The sequence below is a fragment of the Macrotis lagotis genome, chromosome 8, assembly GCF_037893015.1.
Source record: "Macrotis lagotis isolate mMagLag1 chromosome 8, bilby.v1.9.chrom.fasta, whole genome shotgun sequence".
In the NCBI taxonomy this organism is placed as follows: Eukaryota; Metazoa; Chordata; class Mammalia; order Peramelemorphia; family Peramelidae; genus Macrotis; species Macrotis lagotis.
Genome location: NC_133665.1, coordinates 141,693,080 through 141,720,490, shown reverse-complemented (window position 1 = coordinate 141,720,490; position 27,411 = coordinate 141,693,080). Strand labels below are relative to the sequence as shown.

Below are 27,411 nucleotides of genomic sequence, written 5' to 3'. Positions count from 1 at the left end.
TGATTAACTTGATTTAAGAAAACCAGTGACATCAAATGTTAGGAATTCAGATTAAACTCAAAAAGTATTATGCCTACTTTCTTTTCTTGAAAAGTGATAATTACCACTCCCCTGGTCAACCTGGTTAATGGAATCCATCCCTAGAGAGGATCTGAAATATGAGAAATCTCCAAATTTGTCTTCCAAATCTGAATGCTGTAGATCAACTGGCATGATGGAGAGAGCATTGGGCTGGCATTTAACATCCTGAAGGCCAATCCCATTTGTGCACCAAGACCCTCTTGCTCTCTATGCTTCTGTTTCCTCATCCCTAAAACAAGGGGATTGGATTGACTGAATTTAAACTTCCAACTCCAAACCTATGATCTTTAGGCATCAGTTTCTAGGCTCCCAAAGATAATGAAAAGTCTGAACTATCCCCTACAGGGACCCCTAGACCCAGCATTGAATCTGCTGCCACAAATTCTTGTTCCCCCTTATTTATTATTGACTTAGGGAAGAAGTCAACAAACAGATGGGGGAGAAAATAGTTTCACCTGATAATACACAGATACACACACACACACACACACACACACACACACACACATATATATTTATATATTTATGTTTATATCTTATTCATATATATATATGTATATATCCTGGGTCTAAGTCTATATTATTTATAATTATACACACACACACACACATACATATATATATATATATGTCCATAAATGCATTCATGCTCAAATTTTTCACTTCCAGTGCCCTATTTCAACTTCAGTTTCTTCAGTTGTAAAATGGATCTACTTCCCAGAATTGTTGGAGTATCAGGTGAGATAGTATCTGGCACACAATGGTGATTAATAAGTGTTTGTTCCTTTCCCCTTCCCAAAACCAAACTTTACAAAAGAATCGGACTACTCGTGTTCGTTTACACAAACACAGAGATACACTACTACCTGACCATATAAAATACCTTTTCCCCTTCAAGGATGCCCTTGAGTCCATTTTAACCTGACTTCACTTAGATGATTAACAACAGTAACAGCAGCAATGATAATAATAATAACAGCTATCGATTATATGGCACATTACAATTTACAAAGCCTTTTCCATGTGTTATTTCATTTGATCCAACAACACTGAGAGGTAGTTGCTCACTTTTATTTTTAGTCAAATATATCTATTTATTTATTTGGGGGGGGGAAGGGATTGCAAAGCAGTGGGATTAACTGACTTGTCCAAGGGCATACAGTTAAGTGAGTATTATGTGTCCGAGGTTGCATTTGAACTCAACACCTCTTGAATAAAGGACCAGCGCTCTATCCACTAAGTCACCTAGCTTCCCACTCACTTTTTTTAAAATATCCTTAAAAATAAAGCTATTATTGGGGTGGCTAGGTGACACAGAGGATAGAGCCCTGGCCCTGGAGTCAGGAGGACCTGAGTTCAAATCCAGCCTCAGACACTTAATAATAACCTAGCTATGTGACCTTGGGCAAGTCATTTAACCCCATTGCCTTGCAAAAACCTAAAAAATTTAAAAAACTATAAAAGCTATTATTATCCTTATTTTTATGAAAACTGAGTCTTAGGGAGATAAGTGATTTGCCTAGGGTCACCTAACTATTAAGTACCTGAGGCAGAATTCAAATTCAAGCCTTGCAGACTATCTGCAATGCCACCTAAGTACCTCCACATAAACATTACAGGGAGTGGGGAAAGGGGAGGGGAGGGAATGAATCTGGTATCAAGGTTCAAATCCTGATATAGCTACTTATAATAATATATGTAATAAACCTTTAGATAGATAAAATAGATAAAAGTACATAAAAGCTTATCATTATTATTATTATTATTATTATTATTATTATTATTATATGACAATTTTGGAAAATCATTTAATCTCTCCAGATATCAGTTTCTTCATTTGGAAAATGAGAAGGCTGGACTTGATAATCCATGAATTCCTTCACAATACTAAAATCTAGTTGCAACACTAAAAATTAGTCAGTATCTCCAGGAACCTAGATCCCAAGAATGGCCCAGGACCATGAAGCAGAAAAACAATAAACAGGCAATTGTAATTAATCACTCCGTGTCCTACAATAGGAGTAGGAATCTCCAAAACCCATATTCAAAACCTGTCTCTATTCTCTCACCTATTAGTCATGTGAGTGTAGGTTTCTGAACCTCTTTCCTCATCTATAAAATGCAAAGAATGATATCTGATTTATCTGCCTCCCATGACTGTGATGAGGGAGGACTAGGTATGACAAAGCATGTAAAGAAAGCCTTCTTTTCAAATATTAAAATTCTATGGAGATGTAAATTGTCGCTTTTGTCATACTTTCCCCAGGAAACTTTATCTCTGAAGCACATTAGGCTGAGTATCATCTTAAGGCTCCAGTCACCTGCCATTTTCCCTTCTCATCAAGTCACTGCACATTTCTGAATCTCCATTCCTAATTATAACAAAGCTCCTTCTCTTTATTTATAAGTGACTCACTTCTGCCAGAGACCACTAATGGTGATGGAGAATTCTAACTCACACTCATTAGGAACAATAAAGCTGATAGTCTAGAAAGCCAGGACACCTTGCCTCTTTATCCATTCATCTCTTGAGTTGTAATTCTCTATATTTAATGCACGAAGGTCACAGTGGGGCAGACTCAGATTGAGGCTGACAGCACCCAATTTGTACCTGTAGTTTGAATGGCTTTAAACGTGCTCCTGACAGAATTTGTTAGAAACCATTTCATCAAAGGAGAATGAAAGCAAAATGCATTTTGTATCAGACAGGGGTTGGAGAAGACTAAGGAAAATAGCTGATTGGCTCTTTGTAATCTAGGACACTGATTCCCATCCCATCCCCCTGCAAGTTCCTTTAAAAAAAAAAAAAGAATTTAAAATTGCCTTTCAGGTAGATTCACAAAATCCATCAGCTGATGATTATATATGTAAAGCACTGTGCAGACTTTAAAGAGCTATGTAAATGTGATTTGTTATATTATTTTTGTCATCTCTCCCAGTCATTAAGGAACTGAGAGTCTGGAGAAGATGATTGAGAATGGGAAGGGTATATTTTCCATCTCCATTTAATTTCTTATTTTCCCTGGATCTGAATTTGTTTCCAATTTGGAATAGTAATGCATTTAAATACTGTTGGAGGCAGATTACACAGGAGAGAAATATCATATGGGAATAAGTTATAGAGTATCAAAATGACTAGCTGGAGTGGGCAGAACACCAAGTTCATGTATCAGCCCTTACCAAGAACCTTTCAAAATTAAGAGAATCCTCAAGAAGACCTAAATGCAAATCCAGCCTCAGACACTCATTAACTGTATGATTCTGGGCCAGTCACTTATGTGTGCTGTCTACCTCAGTTTCCTCAAATGTAAATTGTGGATAACAATAACACCTATCTCTGAGAGTTGGTTGAGGATCAAATGAAACAATATTTGAAAAGAACTGAGCCCAGCACTTGGTCCTTTCTTTCCCTCCTCTCTTTTCGTCAGAAGACAGTGATCAAGTAAGTATTCATTTTCCACTGAACTTCATAATGATGATGATGACAATAATCATAGTTTATATGTATTTGAGTCTTTATAAGCAAGACAGCATGGACAGAGAGCTGGCTTAAGAAGCAAGAAAAATACTGATTGTTTGATTTTAGTGTCATCCACTTCTCATTCATTCACCTTCTGTCCAACATCCATATCCTCTCATTTGCCAAAATTTGTACATTCTACCTCTAGACTATATATATAGATTACTTCCTGATGATTTCAGTTAGAGCTGAAGAACATGTACTCAAGGGAAAATTTCCTAGGAATTCCATGATTTTCCTCCTCCTCCTCCTCCTCTCCTCCCCCTCCTCCTCCTTTCTTTTCCTCCTCCCCTCCTCCTCCTTCTTCTTCCTCCTCCTCCTTCCTCCTTCCTCTTCTTCTTCTTCCTCTCCTCCTTCTTATTCCTCTTCCTCCTCCTCCTCCTCCTCCTCCTTCTCCTTCTTCTTCTTCTTCTTCTTCTTCTTCTTCTTCTTCTTCTTCTTCTTCTTCTTCTTCTTCTTCTTCTTCTTCTTCTTCTTCTCTCTCTCTCTCTCTCTCTCTCTCTCTCTCTCTCTCTCTCTCTCTCCCAAATCTACATCGAAGTTACTCAATCTTCAGAAAACATTTTTACTTATTCATATTGCTAAGTCATTTATGAGGTAATGAAAATACTAGGCAGTCACATTGTAGATTATAAAGTTGAGGCCTTCCCCCTAGTGTTCATGCTCACCTACCTCTCTTCCTCTTTCTACCTGTTCTCAGGATCCCATCCCTTTCATCCAATCTCACAAAGGACTATGGCCTCCAAGAAGCACTGAATTGGAGGTCAGCAGGGCTGCATTCTAGTTTCTTCTCTGACCCAAATTAGTTTGGTCATATCACCTTATCTTTCTAGTCTTCAATTTCCTTCTCTGCAAAATTAGGAGACTGAAGTAGATGGTCCTTGTTTTTTTTAAACATAATCAACTCCCTCTGGTTTAGGTGGGGAGAAATTTTTACCTTGACCCCATATCACTGTTTTTCACTATTGATGCTCAAACTTTTTGAACTCTACCTCATTTTCTCCATTTTTCTCTCCTAAATAAGTCAAATCAAGAATAGGTTAAGAGCCTGTAGTGTTCCAGGGCCTATAATTATCCCTTCTTTAAATTGTCTATTCTGGTTTCTATTCCCACTGGTCTCTGTTATCAGTGACCATCTGTTCCAGAACCCAGTTGCTGATTTCCTTAGCTTTCTGGATTTTATTGATTCCTTTCCTACTCAAGACCCCAGCAAGGGCTCCCCATTGTGTCAATCTCAAATTCTTCCATTTAGCTCTCTGACCCTCCACTGATTGTTCACAACCCTAGGATCTTTCTTAATTCAGATAAGGCCAATTTTCAACAGAGCATTGAATGAAGAGCTAGGAGATGTTGATTCTACTTCTGACCGTCTCTTACTAAACAACCTTGAACAAGTTGGGGTTTTTTTAAGTATTCTATTCCTCCTCACTTAGCTTTGCTTTGGGCTAAAGGTGGAAATCAGACTGGACCAGGAGTATAGAGAACCAGATAATAGACTGATTTTGTCTCTCTATATGACTCAAGGCCAATCATTTCTAAGAAGGCAATATGATGAATGGAATCAAGGCTATATCACAAAAACAATTAAAAAAGAATGAAAGAAGGTGCTTTTAATATCTGTGATGTGGTGGGAAATGTATAACCAAACAAATAGAAGAAACTACAGATACAAAATAAAGAATTTTGATCAATAGGAACAAAATCATTTTAAATAGAATAAGAGGAGAAACTATTGGTTGGGGAATAGGGAAGGGGAACCCTTCCCATTATATGTTTCAGGTAGCATATATTGGGAGCTGATATGAATATATAAGACCAAGAACTAATTCCTAGTAAATAAATGATCAAAGTTTATGAACAGTTTCCAGAAGATAAAATGTAAATGATCAATAATCTCATGAAAAATTACTCCAAATCAGTGAATAAAATATGTATTCAAATATGGCCTCAGACAGTAACTGCCTGATCATGAACAATTCATTTATATCCTCAGAGATTCCATTTCCTCACCTGTAAAATGGACATATAATGCTTGTTCTACCTATTTCAAAGGATTGTTGCAAGGAAAATATTTTGCAAACCTTAAAGCGTTATAGAAATGTGTATTGTTATTCTTGGGACCTAAGTGCCTTCATCTATGACATGGAAAGGTTATAGGTAAAACCACTCCATACTCTCTCTCTTTCTCTTTTTTTTTGCAAGATCATGGGGTTAAGTGACTTGCCCAAGGTCACACAGCTAGGTAATTATTAAATGTCTGAGGTCAGATTTGAACTGAGGTCCTCATGACTCCAGGGCCAGTGCTTTATCCACTGTACCACCTAGCTGCCCCATGCTCCATAGTTAGGGAACAAATAAGGTTATGTGAAAAAACCTTATAATAATAGCAGATTGTATTATTATTTTTATTAACATTAGTGATAACAATGTTTTCTTGAATTAGTTGAGTCTTTCAAGAAAGATCAGCTCCTTTGACTCTAGCTTCCTGCAAAAGCCAGACTTCCTAAATTATAATATTTCAGGAAAGAGAACCTTTATTTTGATATTTAATATAACCAATTATATCAATGACCCAAAGAAAGGAAATTTTGACTCAGTTTCTATTAAAGAACTTCAGTAATGAATAGGGTCACCATATTAAACAGTGAGCTCCCCAGAACTAGAGATAATCAAGCAAAATTGTGTCAAGGATTGTTCAAAAATGGTAGTTATTTTTCCAGAGAGGATTGAATAGACAGCCTATTATATCCCTTACAACTCTCAAGTTCTGTGATTTTTATGAGCTTAATAGAATTGAATCCTGTTTACTTCCTCTGTTAAATGGCAGTATATCCAGGTTCGTGCCTTGAATGTTGCCACTAGGCAGCAAGCCCTTGCCTAGTGCCTAGAGTACCAATAATAGCAGATTATATTATTATTTTTATTGACATTAGTGATAACAATGTCTTCTTGAATTGCTTGAATCTTTCAAGAAACTCCAGCTCCTGGTTTGTGTAGTTTCATATGGTTGATGACCATTATTTTTCCCACTGGTTATTGACTTCTTACTTCCTGAATCCTTGTATTTTAATGAACTAAAATTATATCTAAATGCCTTAGACTATTTAGTCATGGAAAATATACTTTTCTAAATCTAAAATGTAATAGTCTTTCATTTAGCCCCTAAATGCAGTGCCCAAAAGAAAGGGTGGGAAGTTGGATATATCTTGGCTCTATAGAAATAAAACTACATGATCAAACTATTTTAAAATTCTAAAGGAAGATGCCCCTCCCTGAAATATCAGAAAGGAGGGAGGATGGAAAGCATTTTGCCCTCACTTTCACAGGATTTGGGTTAGAGGGACTGGTGGCATTTTTGGAAGATTCAATGACTCAAGTTTGTTTAGCCTCTAGGCCTTAGACCATGTCATAGGGAATCCATTTGCAAAGCATAGTTCAATATTGCAAGGATCCATGAGATCCTTGGAATGGATCTTCCATCCTCCAACAAAAATTATGGCTCTTTCCATACTTCTTCAACTAAAAAAGTTATCTCCTAGTAGTACATCCTTTGATGATTATGAGAAGAGCAAATGGCCCTAATTTTCTCAGTAAAGCAAAAAGGGAAAGAGAGTTAGGGTTTGAATGAATTGAGGAGAGAAGAGGTTTGGAATAGCTTTTGTGAGGTAGGGAATCAAATATGGAGGGATGAAAGTATTCTCTTGGTGTCATAAGGGATTAGTTGGAGTTCGAAAATATGATCACTAGATTATCATAGGATGTCCTTGGTCTTCAGTCAATTGCATTCTCAATCATCCCCATTCTCTCTTGAGTCTTTCATTTCTTTTTGTCAACTGTTTCCTTCCTTATTACCTTCAAATTTGTCAGGTCTCCATCGTCCTTAAAAAAAACTTCCCTAGACCTGTTCCCATCCACTCTACTTATCATCCATATCTTTCCTCCATTTCTCAGCTCAACTTCTAACAAAACTTCCTGTGCTTTTGCCTCTGCTTTTCTTCTTTCATTCACCCCTTCTAAATTTGCAAGCTTCCTTTGGACTAGCACTGCTCTCTCCCATGATTTCTTCATTGCCAGATCTGATGACCTTTTCTCAGTCTTCATCCTTCTTCACCTCTGTTGCACTTGACACTGTTGACCTTCCTCTCTTCCTAAACAAACTTCCCACTCAGGGGTCATGATATGAATAATGACTTAGCAAAAAAAAAAAGAGACTGGGGGTGACTTGATTAGTAGGAGGAGAAATAAGAAAGAAAGATTTCACAAAAACCCACTATGAGTGTTCCCCAAAGCTTTGCTCTGGACCTTCTTCGATTCTCTCTTCACTAACTCTTGGTGACCTCATAAGTTCCCATGGATTCAATTATCATGGTCTATACTAGTGACTCCCAGACTTCTGTGTTCAGCCCCAGTCTCTCCTGAGCATCAGGTCCATATTAACAAATGTCCCTTGGACATTTCCAACTAGATGTTCTGGATACATTTCAAATTTAACGTGTCTAAAATTGAATTGATCCACTAATACTCCCAAATTTCCCTCTCACAAACTTTCCGGTTTCTGTTGAAGGTACTATTCTTTAGATTCTCAGGTTCATAATCTTGGTATTATTCTTTTCTCTTCACTCTTACTCACCCTCTATTACGAATCAATTGTCAAATCTTGCATTTCTATCTTCACATCACATGCATCCTTCTCTCCATGCACACAGCTACCTTAGTCCAGGTCATCATCATTTCTCACCTAGAGTACACAAGAGCCTTCTCATTGGGCTTCCTGCCGCCGGTCTCATAACCCATCCTATCCAGTGAGTTAATGTGAGTTTCCTTCAGCACTGGATGTAATCATGTCACTCCCCAACACAATCAAATCCGGTGGCTTCTTCTTGCCCTGAGGATAAACTATAATCTTTTCTATTTGGTTTCTAAAGTCCTTCACAACTTGTTTCCAACCTAATTTTCTTCTTTGCACTTCTATCCCCACCTGGCTCAGTCTTTAACCTATTACAGACATTTTAAAAATGCTCATTGATTGATTCAATACTGAACTTTCATGAACATAACTAGATTCAAAGATTAATACTTGGACATTTTCCCACTTAGTTAGATCTACAGCTTCCATTCCTCTGGGTTAGCCTTTGAGAATCTAGTCTCACTATTATACCATAAAGAGACATCACAATAGAACTGTACAGAGAAACATAAGAAGATATCATAGTACTGATGCAAAGTTAAGTGATCAGAACTTGGAAAACAATACATGCAGTGATTATAACAATAAATAGAAAAGAGACCTGACACTGTAGCCATAACAACCAAGCCTGGACCTTAAGAAGAGATCAAAGAATATATCCCACTCCTTTCCTTTGCCGAAGTGGGGGATTTTGAGCATGAATTATTATGTGTCTTCTCAGATTCAGTTGATGTAATGAATTTGTTTTGCTGAACCAAATGTTCTCCCTCTTTTTATTCTTTGTTACAAGGGATGGCTCTCTAGGTGGGAGAGAATGATATTCAGAAATGAAAGCAATGGAAAAAACAACTTTTTAAAAGTCAATTTTAACACTGCTGTGTGAAATAGAAACAAATGTTTATGGTCCCTGACCAACTGCCCTCCCCTCCCATATACAGAAATACATGTTAGATATAAACAAAGAGGCAATTCCTTCCTCCAAAACAATAACTCAGTATCTCTCAGTGTGGGAAGTTAAAAGAAGTCTTCCTGTCTCTGGAGCAAGCTTTGGTACTAATCATTTGGTACTTAGAACCCCAAAATTGAACCGAACTAAATTAGATCAATTCAACAAACTCTCCTTATTGAGAGCTAATTTATAAAAAGGCACTAGGGAGACATAAATAACACATGACACAATCCCTGCCCTACCCCCCAAGAATCCTAAAGTACAGAAGGTAAAATGGCATGTACAATAGTAGCTACAATACAAGTTTGACTATGATGCATTAGATGCCTAGGAGAGATCAAATAGAGTGGTATGAAAGATTCCAAGATGGAAACTACCTTCACAATAGTCCCCTCCTCTCACTAAAAGGACCAAATATCTGCTAAGATCACTTCAAGCCCTAAATCTATGATCATATATGGAGTGATGTGATTAGAGCTCAACATTTGGAAGATTACTCCAGCAGAGGTGGAAATTCAGTTTATTTTTCTCTCAAGTATGTGCAAAAGTTAAGTAGGACCCAATTTGAAAGGCAGTTACTAAGGAATGAGCCATTCCTTTCGGATTTACTGTAACTCATTAGCTTGGGACTCCAGTCTTCATTCTAAAAAAAAGGATCTTTGCAGAAAAAAAAAGGATTTCCTTTCATGATTTGTCAGCTCTGTATAAGTTTGGAACATGGATGTGAGTATGTGTTGGTGTTGGTTGGTTGGTTGGTTCTTGTCCTTCCTTAATGAAGAAGACCAAAATGATGACACTATGTTTGAGTCAAATGACAGTGTGTCCAACTGTGGCTACTCAGACCAATATGAGCTGGGAATGCTCCACTACAGGTTGGGCACAAATAGTCCTTGTGAACCCCCAAGGTGGGTACTCTAATCTCACATATGTCATGTTTTCTTTGAGCTGCTTCAATTCTGCCTTCTTCATAGAGTGCTACTCCCTCTCTGATGAGGGCACACCACACTGGACCATCCTGTGCCAGTGTCTCCTATACAGTACAGTCAGTTCTAAAGTTCTTCAATGAGACCTTCAGGGTGTTTCAGTATCACTTCTTCTGACCCCCTTGTGAGCATTTACCCTCTATGAGTGCATAAAATAATTTGTTTGGTTTTTTTGCCAAACATACATCTGGCATTCTAACACCATGTCCAGTCCATTGTAGTTGTGCTGTCAGTAGTAATGTTGGAATGCTAGGCAGTTTAGCTTGAGAAAGGACCTCAGTGTCTGGTATCTTCTCCTGCTAGGTGATTTTCAGAATCTTCCTAAGACAATTTAAATGGAAGCAATTCAGTTTCCTGACATGGCACTAGCAGACTGTCCGAGTTTCACAGGCATATAGCAATGAGGTCAGCACAATGGCTCTGTAGACCTTCAGTTTGATAGTCAGTCTGATACCTCTCCTCTCCCACACTTTCTTTCGGAGCCTCCCAAACACTAAGCTAGTTCTAGCAATATGAGTGCCAACCTCAATGTCAACGTGTACTCCCTAGAAAGGACACTTGCCAAGGTAAATGAACTTGTCCGTAGTCCTCAAAACTCCATTTGCTGTAAATGGATGATGGTATTGGCTGAGTTTTCTTGGCATTAATTGTTAGACCAAAATTAGCACAAGCAGCAGAGAATTGATCCATACTTTGTTGCATCTCAGCTTCAGAGGCTACAGTGAGGGCACAATCAACTGCAAACAGAAGATCCTGCACCAACTCTCCCTCCACTTTAGTCTTGGCTTGTAGCATTTTCAAGTTGAAGAATTTGCATCAGTATGGTAGTTGACCTTGATGCCATGTTCATCCTCAGTTGTGTATATTTAACCAAAGTCAAGCTTTTTCTTTTTCCACCTTCTCCTAAAAAGGATTCTGGCACAAAATAGCTCATGCATGCTGGTATTCAGATTCTGCCAAAATTTTATAGTCTGAGAAATTTATCATTTACGGAAAGTACTTGGCAAACTTAATAATGTAGAGATGGTGATGATAGAATCAATGACAATGATGTTAATGATAATTATGGCAATAGTGTTAACAATGTTGACCATGATGATAACAGTAACATCAACAACAATCACTAAAATGATACTGACATTGGTGACAACAGTGTTAAGAATGTTGAAGCTGATGATGATAATGATGTCAATGACAATGAAAAAATGATGGCAGTAATGATGGGGATGATGACAATGACATCAATGGTAATGACAAAAAGGACTATGACAATGGTGGTAGAGGTGGGGGGGTGGGTTGCATTTCTATAAGACTTGAAGGTTTACCAAGTTTTTTATGTATATATTATCTCATTTGATCCTCACAACAACACTGGAAAGTAAGTGCTGTTGTTATTTCTAGTTTACAGATGAGTAAACTGAAATTTAAAGAAGTTGTCACACAGCTAGTAAACATATAAGAATAGGATTCAAGCTTATATTCACCTGACTACAAGTCTATATGTCTATACATACTATACATCAAATATTTGCTATGTAAATGCTAACTATTATTTTTATATGAACTTTCTTGTTTGAGCATAGTTCCTCAATTGAGTGCTTTAAGTGGATAGAAATGAGGAAACCATAATGGACAGAAGAATTCATCTAGAATATTAATTTGTCATTTCCAGGAATGGAAAGGATGCCTGGCATTTACAATTATTCTTTGGTGAGGGAAAAGCTTCCAATTTAGTAAATGGTGAGGGTTGGGAGGGAGATGTATGAAATCCTGCCAGCCAAACTCAAATAGGAATCAGTGACCTTGCTAATGATAGCAACAGAAGTGTTGAAAAGATGGGATCAGGGCCATTATTATTTGGGAGCCCTCACTTCTAACAGAGCTCAAGCCAATGCAAAATAATCACCCTGATGGCTCCATTGGCACTATGTCTTTCCTTCCATCTGAAGTTCTGGCTCAGATTCCTGGAACTTGAACGATTCTTTAGGCTTGGGTTCCTTTCCATCAAGCACTAAGTACTCAATGATATGCAGTAAACTGCTCTTCAATAGAGACAATGCAGAACATTAGATAGGGTGAAAGAGTTATGTGGTCCCAGAGGACAGAACTGTTAGAACAACTTCAAGATCCAAAGAGACTTATTTCAGATCACTATTAGGAAGAACTTTCTAACAATGAGAACTGTCCAAAAAATGAATTTGACTTCCTTGAAAATATTGCAACTCTGGAGAAATTCAATTGGTGATTTAGCGATCAACCTTACAGAACCAATTAACAGTTGTAAAAGGGATAGAAATCTTATGATATCTAAGACACTTCCAGATTGTTAGTTGCAATGGGAGGATATTTGGAGTCCAAAGACCTGAGAGAAAATTCTACCTTTGCCACTTAACTGTGCAACTTTGGGGAAGTCATTTAGTCTCTTAGGATTTCAGTTTTCTTATCAGCAAAGTAAAGACTTTGGAGTGAATGACCACTAAGACTCCTTCCAGTTCTAAATCTAAGATCCTATGAAGTTTAATATTCTGCAGTTCTGATTAGTAAATCTTCCTGAAGTCCAAACCACAGTGAATCACAGGGGCCTGGTTTCTTTTCTAAGACTTGGAAGGCAAAGCTCGGCAGTTTCCCAAACCACAGAAAATTCAGTGCATCATAATTGTAATCCAACTGCACATATTTGGCACTCAAATTTATAACATAAGGTTTCACTGGCACTCATCATCATCCTGACATTTTTATATTTTGGCTGATTTTTCCCTGTACAGATTTTCTTTTTTCTTATTTAAAATATTTTCCTGTTAAATTTCTTTTTTTACATCATTATCACTTTTAAGTAAACCATCTCCAAAATCAAATGTTCCCTTTTAGCAATGTTAAGTTAAATACAACAACCTGCTAACCCTTCCTGGAAATGTATGCCACATTTTGCACCTGTAGACTACCACCTCACTTCTGAGAGAAGAAAGCTATGTTTCATCATCAATCCTTTGAGTAAAGGTTAATCATTGCATCAATCTTTGTTCTGAAGTTTTTCAGTATTGTTTTCCTTCCTTTTTTTGTTGTCATCATGTATTACTCTTATTATTTCTCTTATTTGCCTTATGTCTTCCCAAATTCCCCTGAATTTTCCATAATCATTATTTATCATAGCCCAGTACTATTTCATTATAATCAGAAACAATAAGATGTTAATCCATTATTCACTTGTCAAGTATCTGCTTTGGTTTTTTCATTGCTACTGCAAAATCAATGTGATGATGTAAAATCAGTAAAATTAATTCTCTGAGTATTTTGGTACTTACAGGACCTACAAAGATTTTTCTTAAATTACTTGTACTTAATATCTCACTTTCTCTAATCGTATTCTACCTTGAAATCATATTTAACTGTGGACATATATCTCCTTATGAAACTGTAAATCTTTGTCAGCAGGAACAGTTATTTCTTATTCCTAGCCCAGCACCTTGCATATACTATTTCATCTGAGACCTCTTTTGTGGCAGCATTCTCTTCACCAAGGAAGATCACAGCTCCTCTATTTCTTTTTTTTCTTGCCAGGCAATTCTTGTTCTTAGTTTGGTTGTTTTTTCTAGAAGTTTCCATAGAAGATATAAACAAAGTGTCAAAAGGTTTCATCTGATTCTTTTAGTAGTTATGGGCTGCTTGTCTGCACATTTATTTTTTTTCACTTTCAACACCTTTTCTAATCATGCTTGCTTTTACTTTTTCCATATCATTATTAGTGTGATGCTGTACTCTGCTAACACTTCCTTCATGCATCCTTCCATTGTCATTTGGGTTGTTTTCAAATTTATCTATTTTATGATATTCTGTGATTTTTCAGTAATGTAGTATATTACTGTTATAAAATTAATCAAATTGTTTTCAGACCATCACAAGAGTCAGATTCATATCCTCATTTCTATTTTATATACTGTACCAGAGTAACTGTGTCATTCCCCTCTATTACTCAATAATCTAATCTCATAAACTGTGTGATCTTGTGATGATGTTATGAATATATGTGTTTCTGTAACATAAGTGTTAGGCTAGCTGAAAATCATAATCAAACATGTACCTTACAGGTTATCTTGAAACCACCACAGACCATTACAGCCTTCTGAAAAAAACCAACCTTATATCACCTGATATTCTAGTGGTATTAAGGCTGTTTTATAATTTAAACTTATTATTGCTTATGTTACCATATTTCTATATGGACTATTTTCTTTTTTTTTTAGGTTTTTGGCAAGGCAAATGGAGTTAAGTGGCTTGCCCAAGGCCACTCAGCTAGGTAATTATTAAGTGTCTGAGGTCGGATTTGAACCCAGGTACTCCTGACTCCCGGGCTGGTGCTTTATCCACTGTGCCACCTAGCCGCCCCTTATATGGCCTATTTTCAAATGAACTTGTTGACATCAGTTTCTCTGTAGAGAGGAGCTAATAAGTCATTGGTAGAAAAGAAGAAAATTATGCCTAAAGGGATTCTTTCCTCTCAAAGGTTAGTTCACATATAAGCAACATTAATACACAATTGAGGGGCAGCTAGGTGGCGCAGTGGATAGAGCACCGACCTTGGAGTCAGGAGTACCTGGGTTCAAATCCGGCCTCAGACACTTAATAATTATCTAGCTGTGTGGCCTTGGGCAAGGCACTTAACCCCATTGCCTTGCCAAAAACCTAAAAAAAATACACAATTGAACTTTAAGGCATTTATTATTTAATGTATACATTTCTACTGGCTAAATAGAACATTGGCTAATAAAATATTGGCTTTCTATTGGCTAAAAACAAGTATGTCTTTAGCCAATAGAAAAGTTAATATTTTTATCATTGCTAGCTATTCTTTTTCATCAATGAGTTAGGTAGTTAAAAATTTTTAAATGAATGTCCATAGTTCAGCAAAAAATCTCATAAAATTTATCTACCATTTTCCACTACATATTTGTGTGAGCACAGTTTTACTTTATTCTTCTTTGAAATCACAATACAGAAGTAAGTAGACCCAGATTTAAAACTGTTTATAGTTGAGTCAAATATCCCAAACCTTTGTTCAAACAAAAACGTCAACATTGAAATTAAGGCAATATATGATTATTATATAAAGCCTCTTCCAAGTTGTAATGTATTTCATTATAAATGCTTTTTGCATTCAAGAAAATTTATAAAATAAAGAAATTTAACATGAAATCTTTCAGATAATAATAAACATATGAGGCCTTGTTAATTTATTTCTTTTATTTCTTACATAATGTCTCAATATTCACAATTATTTTGCAGTTGGATATTTATAACCTTGTATTTAGAACTTGAGCAGGTGGGTGGTGCAGTAAATGGAGCTGGGGTTCTGGAGCCTCAGAAAAGTTTTGGAAAAGTCACTTAACCCTATTTGTCTCAGTTTTCTCATCTGTAAAATAAGCTAGAGAAGAAAATGACAAACCACTCCAGTATCTCTATCAAGAAAATTCCAAAAAGGGGTCACAAAGAATTGGATACAACTGAAAAAAAATGACTATTTAGAGCTATCAAAACTAGAGGTAAAATAAATTTTATAATTATGTATTATAAATATTAACGTAGATCTTTTAGAATCAGAGTCTCTTATGATTATAAGCATTTAATAAATAAATCTAAGAGAATATTATGAACCATATGTTAAATTACTTTGGGGTTTCTCAGCACATTTTTATTACTGTTATTCAAATGAAGTTCATGGAACAAAAAGCAACTGAGAACCACTGATCAACTCTAAACAGCAACTCCTATTGGGTTTTTAATCCCCTCTCATTAAAATGTGCATTCTGATAGTATAAATCAATGAATTGTGTTTAACAGCATGTTGTAATCTGTATGGTATGTGTGAGTTGCTATCTTTTTAAATTCATTATTTATTTTTTCTTGGAGATTGTTGTTCACTAGTTTCAGTCATGTCTGACTCTTTATGGCCCAATTTGGAATTTTCTTGGCACAGATACTGAAGTAATTTGCCATTCCTTCTCCAGTTCATTTTACAGATGAGGCAACTGAGGCAAACAGTATTAAGTGTTTGTTTTCCAGAGTCACATAGCTAAGAGGAGTCTGAGGTCAGAGTTGAACTAAGGAAGATAATCTTCCCATTCCAAGGTCAGTGCTGTGTCCGCTGCATCACATAGCTGCCCATTGCATGGCTAGGTCAAAATATTTTGAATGAAATATGAATTTCACTGGATTTGGATGAGATGATTCACTGTAATTAATACAATATTCTCTGTGCATTGGAGCATTTAGAGATTTTGACTTTAGTCGCGAATCCTTCTATTTGGATTCTGCATAGGACATCCTCTGTGATGCCAGCCAAGTGAGCATATGTCTCCCTGGTTTATGCTTCATTTACTATTGGTACTCAGAAGATATTTGAATGACAATAAAAAACAATCAGTATGGTTGCATCTATTATAGAATCTTGATTAATTTTAAAGGAGCATGGGAGACAACCTTGTTGGAAGGGCAGTATTTAAAGCTATGTTTTTTTTTCTACAAAGTCAGATGCTTTAAAAAAAAATGGGGGCGGCTAGGTGGTGCAGTGGATAAAGCACCAGCCCTGGAGTCAGGAGTATCTGGGTTCAAATCCAGTGTCAGACCCTTAATAATTACCTAGCTGTGTGGCCTTGGGCAAGCCACTTAACCCCATTTGCCTTGCAAAAAAAACTAAAAAAATAACCACAGAATACTGCCCTGTCATCTCCAAGCCTTTGGTGCCTTTTGACTTCTATGTCTCTCAGCTTAAAGAATAAGTTCCTTGAGGGAAAGAACAGTTTAATTTTTGTCCTCTTATCTTCAGAACCTAGCACAGGATCTTACTAAGGGCCAATGATTTATTAGGAAGTCTAGTACAGCCTTGTTATATAGCATGATCTTAAGGTCCCTCACCATCCTGATTGGGTGGATTTCCACTGAAAGGATTTTAGAAATCAGATGATTGATTCTGAGGTGTAAAAGACCTCAGAGGAGGATATTTCTTCCTTTGAGGCAGTTAGGTGGCAAAGTAGAAAAGACACTAGCTATAGGTCAGTACTTGTAAGACTAAGTAGAATCTAGAGAATAGGTTGCTAGTAAGAGGTAAGCCAGTTTTTACTAAATATTTGTTGATTGATTGGCCAACTACAAGAGTTCACTATTTGATATGATTTCTGGGATCTCTGATTCATTATGATAACTTTGCTTTGGTTTAAGTGCTAAGTAATGGTGAAGGTTAAAAATTATATTTTTAATTTTTGTCCATTTCTCAGAGTTGAATAAAGAGATCATTAGAATAACTACATGCAGCGACTTCTCATCTTTATTCTTTTTTGTAATTTAATGTGGATTTTGAGAGCCAGAGAGGAAAAGGGACTGGACACAGTCCTATAATGCAAGTCATCTCTTTTCATCTATACACATAAACTTTTTGTATGTGTGGTGTTAGACCACAGTACACAAATTCAGGAGCCAAATTCAAGTGTAACCCAGAATAAGTCTGATATAGTCTGATTAAACCTCATTTTCTTCATCTTTAGAAAGGGGACAATCCTATCCTGACTCAGGATTTTTATGGGGTTCAAATATGGTAATAGCCTTCCTTCTTCCATCATAGTGGTTGCAGATTTTTGAAGCTCAGAGTGTATAGAAGTCCTCTGTGAAACCTTGTCTTCATAAATTTCAAGATTTTTAAATGTAAATTTGGTTCTGAGAGAAATGGAGAACTGAACCCAAGATCTTTAGGGAAGTAAGAATGGGGAGAAAGGAGTGGAAGATGCAGGTAGCGAGAGCTACAGTGATTGGAGGAGATAGGTGAGGGCAGGAATTCTGATAATACCTGTTTAGCCTGTTAGCTGGATTTGGTTACCTTAGACTAGAACATCCATCTCCCTCTGTCCATCTCAATATAAAATTCCAGAGGCCCAAATCTCCACAGGTTCTCCAATGATTGGGCTCTTGTCTAGGTGAATCTGACTTCTTAGGAGCAATTACATAGGTAGACAAAGACCAAGACCCAGCAGGTAGCAATGAGGCCAACCAGAATGCACCTGTCTCCCTGTATCCTTACGTTCATGGGTATGTCTATTTGGTTTGTATATTGTTTGATAAACCTTGTGGATAGATTAAGTGATTATGAGGTTTTGGTTCTCTTCCTGGAAGCCTTGTCTATCACAAAGCCAGTGCTTAATAAATATTTGATTGAAAAAAAATATTTGATCAATTAACATGGGGGCTCGGGCAGCTAGATGGCACAATGGATAGAGCACCAACCCTGGAGTCAGGAGTACCTGGGTTCAAATCCAGCCTCAGACACTTAATAATTACCTAGCTGTGTGGCCTTGGGCAAGTCACTTAACCCCATTGTCTTGCAAAAAAACTCTAAAATGGGGGGGCTCAATAAGGAATGACTTTGTAAATTAGGCTTTTCAGTTTTTGGTAAGCCACTCTTCTGTTCTTGCAGACACTTAGTTTGTGCCTGATTAAATCCCATATTACAACAAAGCCTCCAGGGGTTGGTAGTAACACACCATTGGTATAGAGCGACGAATGCTTCATTCAGAATTCTGCCAAATGAATTTTGCCAGATGAGGTCGTCTTGCCCCATTGCAGTACCACCTGTCTGTTTTCACTTCACTGACACACTATCACGTCTGAATGGAAATATATCTGCCATCTCCCTCAGCTCCCACCATAGTGTTTTGTACATAGCAGGTGTTCAATCAATATTAAAATGAATGAATAAGTGTTCACTGGAGGCAGCTAGTAGTCTCTCATTTCATCTGTTGCCATGAAGACTGAACAGTTACAGAATTACCTGAGATATAGGTAGAGCTAAAAATATGTACAGCTCTATTTCCCAAGACCTAACTTGAGCTAAGCAAACAAACAATGGGGTTCATCCTTCATTGCTTATTGATTCCCCAGCTTCAGATCTTGGCCCAATTTCTCCAATTCTACCCATGGGCAATCCCAGCTGCTACATTCGTCTTCTTCCCCAGTGGCTCACCCTCTTTCTCATTCTTAGCCCAGATCCCCAAAGGCTGCAAACCCCATGTCCATTCTCAACCCTTTGGCCTCATTTAGATCTATCCCACTCCTGTCTCTGGTTTCTATTTTAATCCCCATCCCTATGCCCATCCTCACTCCCTACTTCTATCCCAAACTATATTTCTCCCTAGTTCTTATACTAATAGTCTTGGAACTTTGAACTTTTCAAAGCTCAGCTCCAGTGTCTTTGGCCTTCTGCAAGAGATCTCTCTTGTAGAACCCTCTAGAAGGGGTTCTCCGTCTCCCTCTCCTCTCCCTAGTTATATATTTATATAGTTATTTAATATATATATATATTTACCTCTCTGACTGCCATTTTTATTGTATGTATATTTTATGTTCATTCACAGACATTTACATATTGTTTCCGCCTGTGAAATATAATCTTGAAGATAGGGCCTTTTTTTGTTTTTGTTTTTTTGCCTCTGAGTCCTTAGAACCCAACAGAGCGCCAGACACAAAGTTGCACATAATAAATACTTCTAGGATAAGATCTGGAGCTGAAGGGGAGAACTCAGAGTTCATAGAATCTAATCTGTTCATTTTGTGTTGATAAACTGTAATTTGCCCAAGGACATCTAGATTCAAACTCAGATCCTCAGACTCTAAAGCCCGAACCCTTTAGAGTGCTGTACTACCTCCCCGTTAACTTCAGTTGAAGCCCATGTCAGACCTTTGCTCTGTGGATCTCTATTTCTGTAACACATTGGGACCTAATCCCATATGGAAAACCAAGAAGAGGGAGAGGGAGAGAGAAGCAGGTGGTCCTCAGCAGTAAAAGTCCTGGGTAAGATGACATTTCCTCTTTGCTCTCTGTCCAGTCTCGGCCATTCATTATTGAATTGGAAAAAAAAGGAGAGAGCTGAAGTGATGGTTCAATGCTAGCAGGGGGGAGGGGGAGATGACAGAGACAAGGGAACAAAGAGACCGCTAGCTTTGCTCCTAGGGTGATATGCCCCCACTGACGATATAAGAGCACCTGATTATGCCAAATCATGGCCAGCTTCATGTCCTCGTGTGGAGCAAGATGGAGAGGGGAAATGCAGGGAGTGACTCATTTGCTTAAATGCCAGAGCCATTCAGACAGCACTTTTTGTCAAAGAACACTCAGAAACCAAAACCTTTTCTTTATTCTACAAAAGATTATGAAGGTCCCTTTTAACATTTAGATTTTCTGGGCTCTCCCCAGGAAAAGGAGTAGCCCAGTACCATCCTGTTCAAGCCTATTTCTTTCTCTAGGGTTCTATATATCTTGATTCTTCTTTGGAACCCCATCCAATTGAATGACCCCATTCTCCTCTCTTGGACCAAGCAGAAAAAATCTAATTCTTTTTTTTATATTATTTATTTAAGGCAATGTGATTAAGGGACTTGCCCAAGGTCACAAAGCTATGTAAGCATTAAGTGTCTGAGTTTGGACTTGAATTCAGGTCCTCCTGACTTCAGGGCTGGTGCTCTATCACTGCTCCATCTAGCTGTCCCCAAAAGTCTAATTCTTCTTCCATATGATTCTCCTTCAAATACTCGATGGCACCATCAGTTTCCCCCCTAAATCTTCTCTTCTCAACGTTAAACACTATTTCTTCCTTCAACCAGTTATATATGACCTTAAGACTCTTCACCATCCTAATTAAGTGGATTTAGAACAGGAAAGGATCTGAAAAATCAGGTGATTGATTTTGAGTGTTCCTTTAACCAGTTATGTGGCATGACATTAAGATCCTTCACCATCCTGATTGAGTGGATTTAGAACTTAGAAATCATGTGATTGACATTGAGTTGTAAAGGACCCCTGAGGAGGACATTTCTTCCATTTGAGGCAGCCAGGTGGCAGAGCACTAGCCCTGAGATTAGGAAAACCTAAGTTCAAAAGTTGACCTCAGGTATTTACTACCTCTGTGCCTTTGGGCAAGTCACTTAACTGCTTTTTGCCTCAGTTTCCCCAACCTTAAAATGAAAATATTAATAGCAGCTACCTCACAGGTTTGTCAAAAGGTTATAAGTTGCTGTATCAAATGAGATAATATTTGTAAAAATATTTGTAAAGCACACTTAACACAGTAGGCACTCTATCCTTTCCCTCCTCATTTTAAGAGGAGAAATGCCTCCCTCAACCAAAAGTTATCTAGACAATTAGCATGAGAGACAGAACTCAAACCTAGTTTCTCTGTCCCCCAATGTGGCTCTCTTTCTATAGAACTATGTCCTCAGGTCCCCAGGACTTTGGTCAGAGATGCTGAGGACTTGACAGACTCCCAAACCTGAGGATTTTTCAAGGAAGAGAGGTAACTTGGTTTTACCTATAAGTGAACAGATACCTCTTGTTCCTTAAATAGACAAATGCAGTCAACCAACAAGCATGTACTCAACAGGACACTCCAGTCCTCAATAGGAAGCATTCTTTGCATGACCCTAAGAAGCAAGAGCATTGAATAACATAAAACTGAACTGAGAGTCAGATTCTTGGTTTAAGTCTCAATTACTAGCTAAGAGACCTTGTAAAAGTTGCTTTTCTACTTGCAGTCTGCTTCCTCAGTTATAAAAAGAGGATTTTGAATAAGATGTTCCCTCAGTTCTCTTCCAAACTGAAGCATATGGTACAAAGTAGTTGCTTAATAAGTGTGTTTCCCTTCTTCTGTCTAGAGGTGCAACCAACTATCAGTTCTAGTGCACTGAAATTTGTAATTATAATCAGCATTTATACAGGGCTTGATGGCTTGTAAATCACTTTATTAGATCTCATTTGATTCTCACAACTCTGTGAGGGATGTGCTGTTATCTCTAATTTGTGATTGAAGAAACTGAGGTAAAAGGTGTTAACTGATTTGCCCAGGATCATACAAGTTGTAGGCATCTGAGATCAGATTTGAACTCAGATTTTCCTCACTCCAAGTTCAGTACTCCAATCACTGTACCGCCCCCCACATGCTGTTTCTAAACTAATTGGAAAGAAAATAGCAATATCCATGAAATCATCAAAGTACAAGACAAACTGTAATTGGCTGCTAAATTGTAAGGCAATAATTAGATGAGGGTTTTGAATTGTAGGATCTTCAAGGTCCCTTCTAGGTTAAATGCTGTGATCTAAGTCCTTCAGAAATTCCTAGAAAGGAAAAGGGTTGGAATAATCAGAGAAAGCTTCATGGAGGAGACAGAAATTGTATCTGTACTTTGAATGGGATAGGATTGAGTTAAACCAAGGGAATAACATGAGCCATTGGCACAAATTTGATTTTCTCCAGTGCAAGGAAAGGAATAGCCTTTCAATGAAGTACTGAGTGGGGAAGTAAGATTTCAAGATAGTCACCATGGAAGCAGCAAGACAAATGTGTTATGCTCCTGTTCATCTTTCTGAGGCACTACTGACTTGGCAAATTAACCCTGATCTCCCTTCCCCTGAAACCTGAGAGCAGCAATTTCATACTAGAGAATAGACCCTCCACTGAACACCCTCTGATGCCTCATTGCAGCCCAGAAATAACTTTGAGTGATTATAAGTCATGTGAACAATATACAAGGTAGGTAGGTCTTACCAAGGAAAAAGTTTCAAATTGGTCTCAGTGAGGAGGCTCCATATTTGTTACCTGAGGACCTATACTATGTTTGGAGATGTGTCTTCCAACTTTTTTCCAACCTATCCTGTATACAACATTTTGTACATAATTGTTTGCGTGTTGTCCTCCCCATTAGATTGTGAACTCCTCAAAAAGTAGGGACTAGCTTCTAAACTTTCTTTGTATCACTAGTGCCCAGCATGGCTTGTAGATGCTTAATAATATAATAACTGACTCACAGATTGATCCAAAGGCAAAGCAATGAATTCTGGTGACCATTGCAAAGCCCATCTCCTAAATTGTAAAAGGGTAGCAATTAACATCATCAATGTAGGTGGTACCTACATAGATGAAAGCCTAACTTCTTAGAATATTGAAATAGACAGAAACTGGCAGCAATTTGGAGTTTAAACAGAACTTTTTTCTCCTAAAAATTAAAAGGTTCATCTAAACAAGAGATTGTTAATCTTGTTTGTGACATGAACCTCCCTGGCAGTCTGGTGAAGTGTACAGACCCCCTCTTTGATGTTCTTGTATAAAATATTTCTCAAAGGGCTATAAAACTGTGCATCCCTTTGATGCAGCAATATCACTACTAGATCTGTATCTTTAAGAGAAAAAAAGGGGGGTGGGAAGGGCCTGTTGGTACAAAAAAAATTACTTAAATGCATAAAAGGAAACATCTAAGATTTCAAAGAAAACCAATTATATTAAAATATTTATCAAAATATATATTTTTGAAAGATCAAGTTCACATATCTACCCCTTGTCTCCACCACAACCTAACTATTCTCCTTCTGAGAAGAAACCATCAGCTTAGCCCTATTGGGTAAACAATACATTCAAATTTCAAATTTCTAAGTTTGCCATATTCTCAGTTTGTCACAATGGCACAACCCAAGTTAAAATACTATTGAGATGGGAGTAGATAACTGAGTCTACTGATGCAGAAAGGAAGCTAGCTGGAACAGAACAATCAAACCAGAGAGGAAGTTAAGTTTGGACCTCTAAAAGGCTTATGAAAGAATCCATTTGAATCTTAATTTGTTGTTACTAGGTTTTTGAGTTTTATTACTTGTTTGTTTTTTAGCTTTGGGGAAGAATACTGGTTCTCCCTAACTTGCTCAGGTTGGATACTCCCAGTGGCCACTTCCAGGTTCATTCCCAAGACTGATCAGTAACCAATATTTAACTTGCATTTTTCTGAGTTAGGCCAGTTTGCCCTTCTTTTGACCGCTTGGTGACCCACCACTCCCAGGGGATTCACCATGTTGATGCCAGACTAAGTAAGAACACTGAAGCTTAGAACTACTGAACCCATGCAATCCACCAGCCTTAGTTTCCCTCCTCACAGCCACTTTTAGTTTGGTGTAGTTTATAAGCCACCAGGAAGTGTTTCTGTTTTATCCCAAAAGAAACTGATACCCTTTATACAACAGTAGCATCTAGAATATAAATGAATTGTCTTGGAAATGGCAATAATAGTGTCCAACCTCCAGAGGTGAAGGGATCCGGACAAAAGGGTGTATGGAAGCAGGGGAAACCTGTGTCTAAACATGAGGAATCCACATAGGGATTTTGGAGAAGCTTTTAAAAATGATTGAGGGGCGGCTAGGTGGCACAGTGGATAAAGCACCAGCCCCGGAGTTAGGAGTACCTGGGTTCAAATCCGGTCTCAGACACTTACTAATTACCTAGCTGTGTGGCCTTGGGCAAGCCACTTAACCCCATTTGCGTTGCAAAAAAAGCCTAAAAAAAATCTTCTTAAAAATTATTGAGCTTCTTAGAGATATTCTGCAGAAATAAAAATCCTTGAATTAAAAAGCATAGAATAGTTAAAAGGAAATAAGTCACATTGATCTCTGCTATCCTGGAAGGGGTTATGAATTTGGAATCAAAAGACTTAGATTCAAGTCCTGGCTCTGACACTTACTAACTGTAGAACTGTGGACAAATGACTTAACCTCTCTGTTCCTCAGTTTCCCCTCTTGCAAAATAATAATAATAATAATAATAATAATAATAATAATAATAATATATGTGCTTTACAAGATGATTTTAAGAAAAATACTTTGTGACATTAATGGCATCTCCTAAGATGTAAAAAAGTTAAGATATAATTTATTATTGTAAAGTTGTAAGTTTTTACTGTTTTTATAATTAGAACTAGAGGCAGCTGGTAACACAGTGGTGAGAGACCTGAGCCTATAGTCAGGATACACCTGAGTTCAAATCTGACCATAAACACGTGTGACCCTGGACAAGTCATTTATCCCCTCCCTTGGTTTCCACATAAAATAGGTATTATAATAATAATATCACCTACCTTGAAGAGCTGTGAAAACCAAATGAGACAATATTTGTAAAAAAAGAGTTTGGAGCAGCAGCTACATTTAATAGACCCTATAACAATTCTTATTCCCATTAGATTTCAGCAGGATTAATTCAAGGGATCCTAGAAGACCACTCGACATCATAATTAAGCTACAAGGACCTCAAATTTCATAGAAAAGAATTGTCACCATTCAATTATGAGAAAGGGACATTTGAGGTTTTCCCCCTAGACTTATTGTCAACTGCAACATTGTGTGAAAACTAGATTTGGGATTCAATAATTCATCCAGAGAAAAAGGCTATAGATGCATTGGTTATTTGGGGGGGGGGCTATCCAATGATATTTCCTCTTATTTCAGTACCCTTTTTTGTTTTCATCTTCTGCTTTTTGTGTTTATGTCCTGATTGAGACTGCAAATGTGAGAAGTGGTTCCAGCCTCCATAAAGAGTCAAGAGATGTGAATGCAAACATTAACTTTGTCACTTAACTAGTTGTGTGTTAATAGACAAGTGGCTTAACATCTTGGATCCTCAGTTTCCTTTTTTGTAAACTGGAGATAACAAAGTATCTCCAAGCTGTTGTAAGGAAAGGTCCTCAAGAACTACATATTCTGAATAGGGTGTAACATGCTCACTATTAAATAAATACTGGAGACCTGGAGGAAGCAGAGACTGCTCAGCCTTGCGGGTATCTGTGAAAAGTTCACAGAGGACATGGCCCTGATATGGTCCTTCAAGGAACGGAAAACTGAGAGGCAGAAATGAAAGAGTTCCCTTAAGCACATGACATAATGGTGAGTTCAGAGAATATCTAGAATCTAGATTACATGGAATAAGATTAGAAATGGGAACTTGGGATCAGACTATATAGGGCTTTAAATTCTGGGCTGAGGAATGTGGGTTTTATCCTTCCAGCAATCATGAGCCATTGAGTTTTTTTGAACAAGGGATTGATGAGTTCAAATATCTGCAAAGGAAAGTTACTTTGGCAGTTGTGTGGAAGATCAATTAAAAAGGTAGTAAGGATAGGATACTTGAGGCTAATTAAAAGGTAGTTATAATGACCAGTAAGTCAGCACAAGGGGCTCTAGAGTCAGGAATACTCACCTTTCTGAGTTCAAATCCAGCCTCAGATACTTCCTAGCTGTGTGACCTTGAGCAAGTCACTTATCTCTGTTTGCCTCAGTTTCCTTATCTGTAAAATGAGCTGGAGAAGGAAATGGCAAATCATGCTAGTATCTTTGCCAAGAAAACTCCAAATGGGGTCACAGAGAGATGGACACGACCAAAACAGTGACTGACTCAACAATAATGGCCAAGATAACAGATAGCTTTAATTTAGCTGTGTGAGTTGGGAGAAGGTAATGCATATGCGATTATTTGGTAATAGCAATGACAAGATCTGACAACTGATTTTAAGGAAGAGGGAAGAATCTAGATTGATTAATTACTAGGTTACAGAATTGAGTCACTGGAAACACATGGTGGTTCCCTCAATAGAAGAAAAGGATGACAATCACTTATATGGCAGGTTGAATTCAAGGGGCCAATATGATGTCCAGATGGAGATATCCATTAGGCAGTTGGTGACAGAGGACAGAAATTCAGGAGAGAAATTAAGACTGGAAATAGAGATTTGAGAGTCATCACAGAAATGATGGCCATTGACTATGATGAGGTCATTGAGAGAGAAGAGCCCAGGAAAGAGTTCTAGAAAATATCTATGCTTAAGTGTCAGGAAAGGGAAGATAAATCATCAAAAGATTTTTGGAGAAAAAACTGGTAAGTAGGAAGAGAAGAGAAGAGAAGAGACAGAGAGAGAGAGAGAGAGAGAGAGAGAGAGAGAGAGAGAGAGAGAGAGAGAGAGATGGTGTCCTAGAAATCAAGTTGGGAGGTTGGGAGATGGGGTAGAGAAGTATTCAAGGGAGTGGTTGGCCATGTCAAAAGCTATAGAGAGGATGAAAAAATAAGAAATGCCATTTGAATTAACATTTATCACTGGTAATTGTATCACTGCATAACTGTGGTTTTATGTAGGATCGAAGGAAGTCTGGACTAATGAAAAGAGAAATGGATTGGGAATCAGGATAATGTAGTTGCAATCAGAGACTCTGGTTCTATTTCCTGGTACCACATTATGACCTCATGTATGACACTTTATCTCTCCAGGCCTTGATTTCCTCACCTATAAAATAAAGAGGTTTGAACTAAATAAATAATCTCTAAAATTCTTGCCAGCTCTAATTCTGTGATCTTTC

At 37.6% G+C, this 27,411-nt stretch overlaps 1 protein-coding gene across 6 annotated transcripts in view; it reads left to right on the top strand.

Annotated features, from left to right (window-relative positions):
• The window catches only part of HRH1 (histamine receptor H1), a 105,775-nt gene that overhangs the window by 7,010 nt on the left and 71,354 nt on the right, over positions 1-27,411 (top strand). For 3 of the 6 annotated variants that reach the window (XM_074198565.1, XM_074198563.1, XM_074198560.1), the window contains exon 1: positions 24,857-27,411. This exon is cut by the window's right edge and continues 26,664 nt beyond it. The exons of the other annotated variants lie outside the window; for them this stretch is intronic. The gene's annotated coding sequence lies outside the window, so the exon portion shown is untranslated. Of the gene's footprint in view, positions 1-24,856 lie in introns of those variants that run through there. 6 annotated transcript variants of the gene reach the window in all.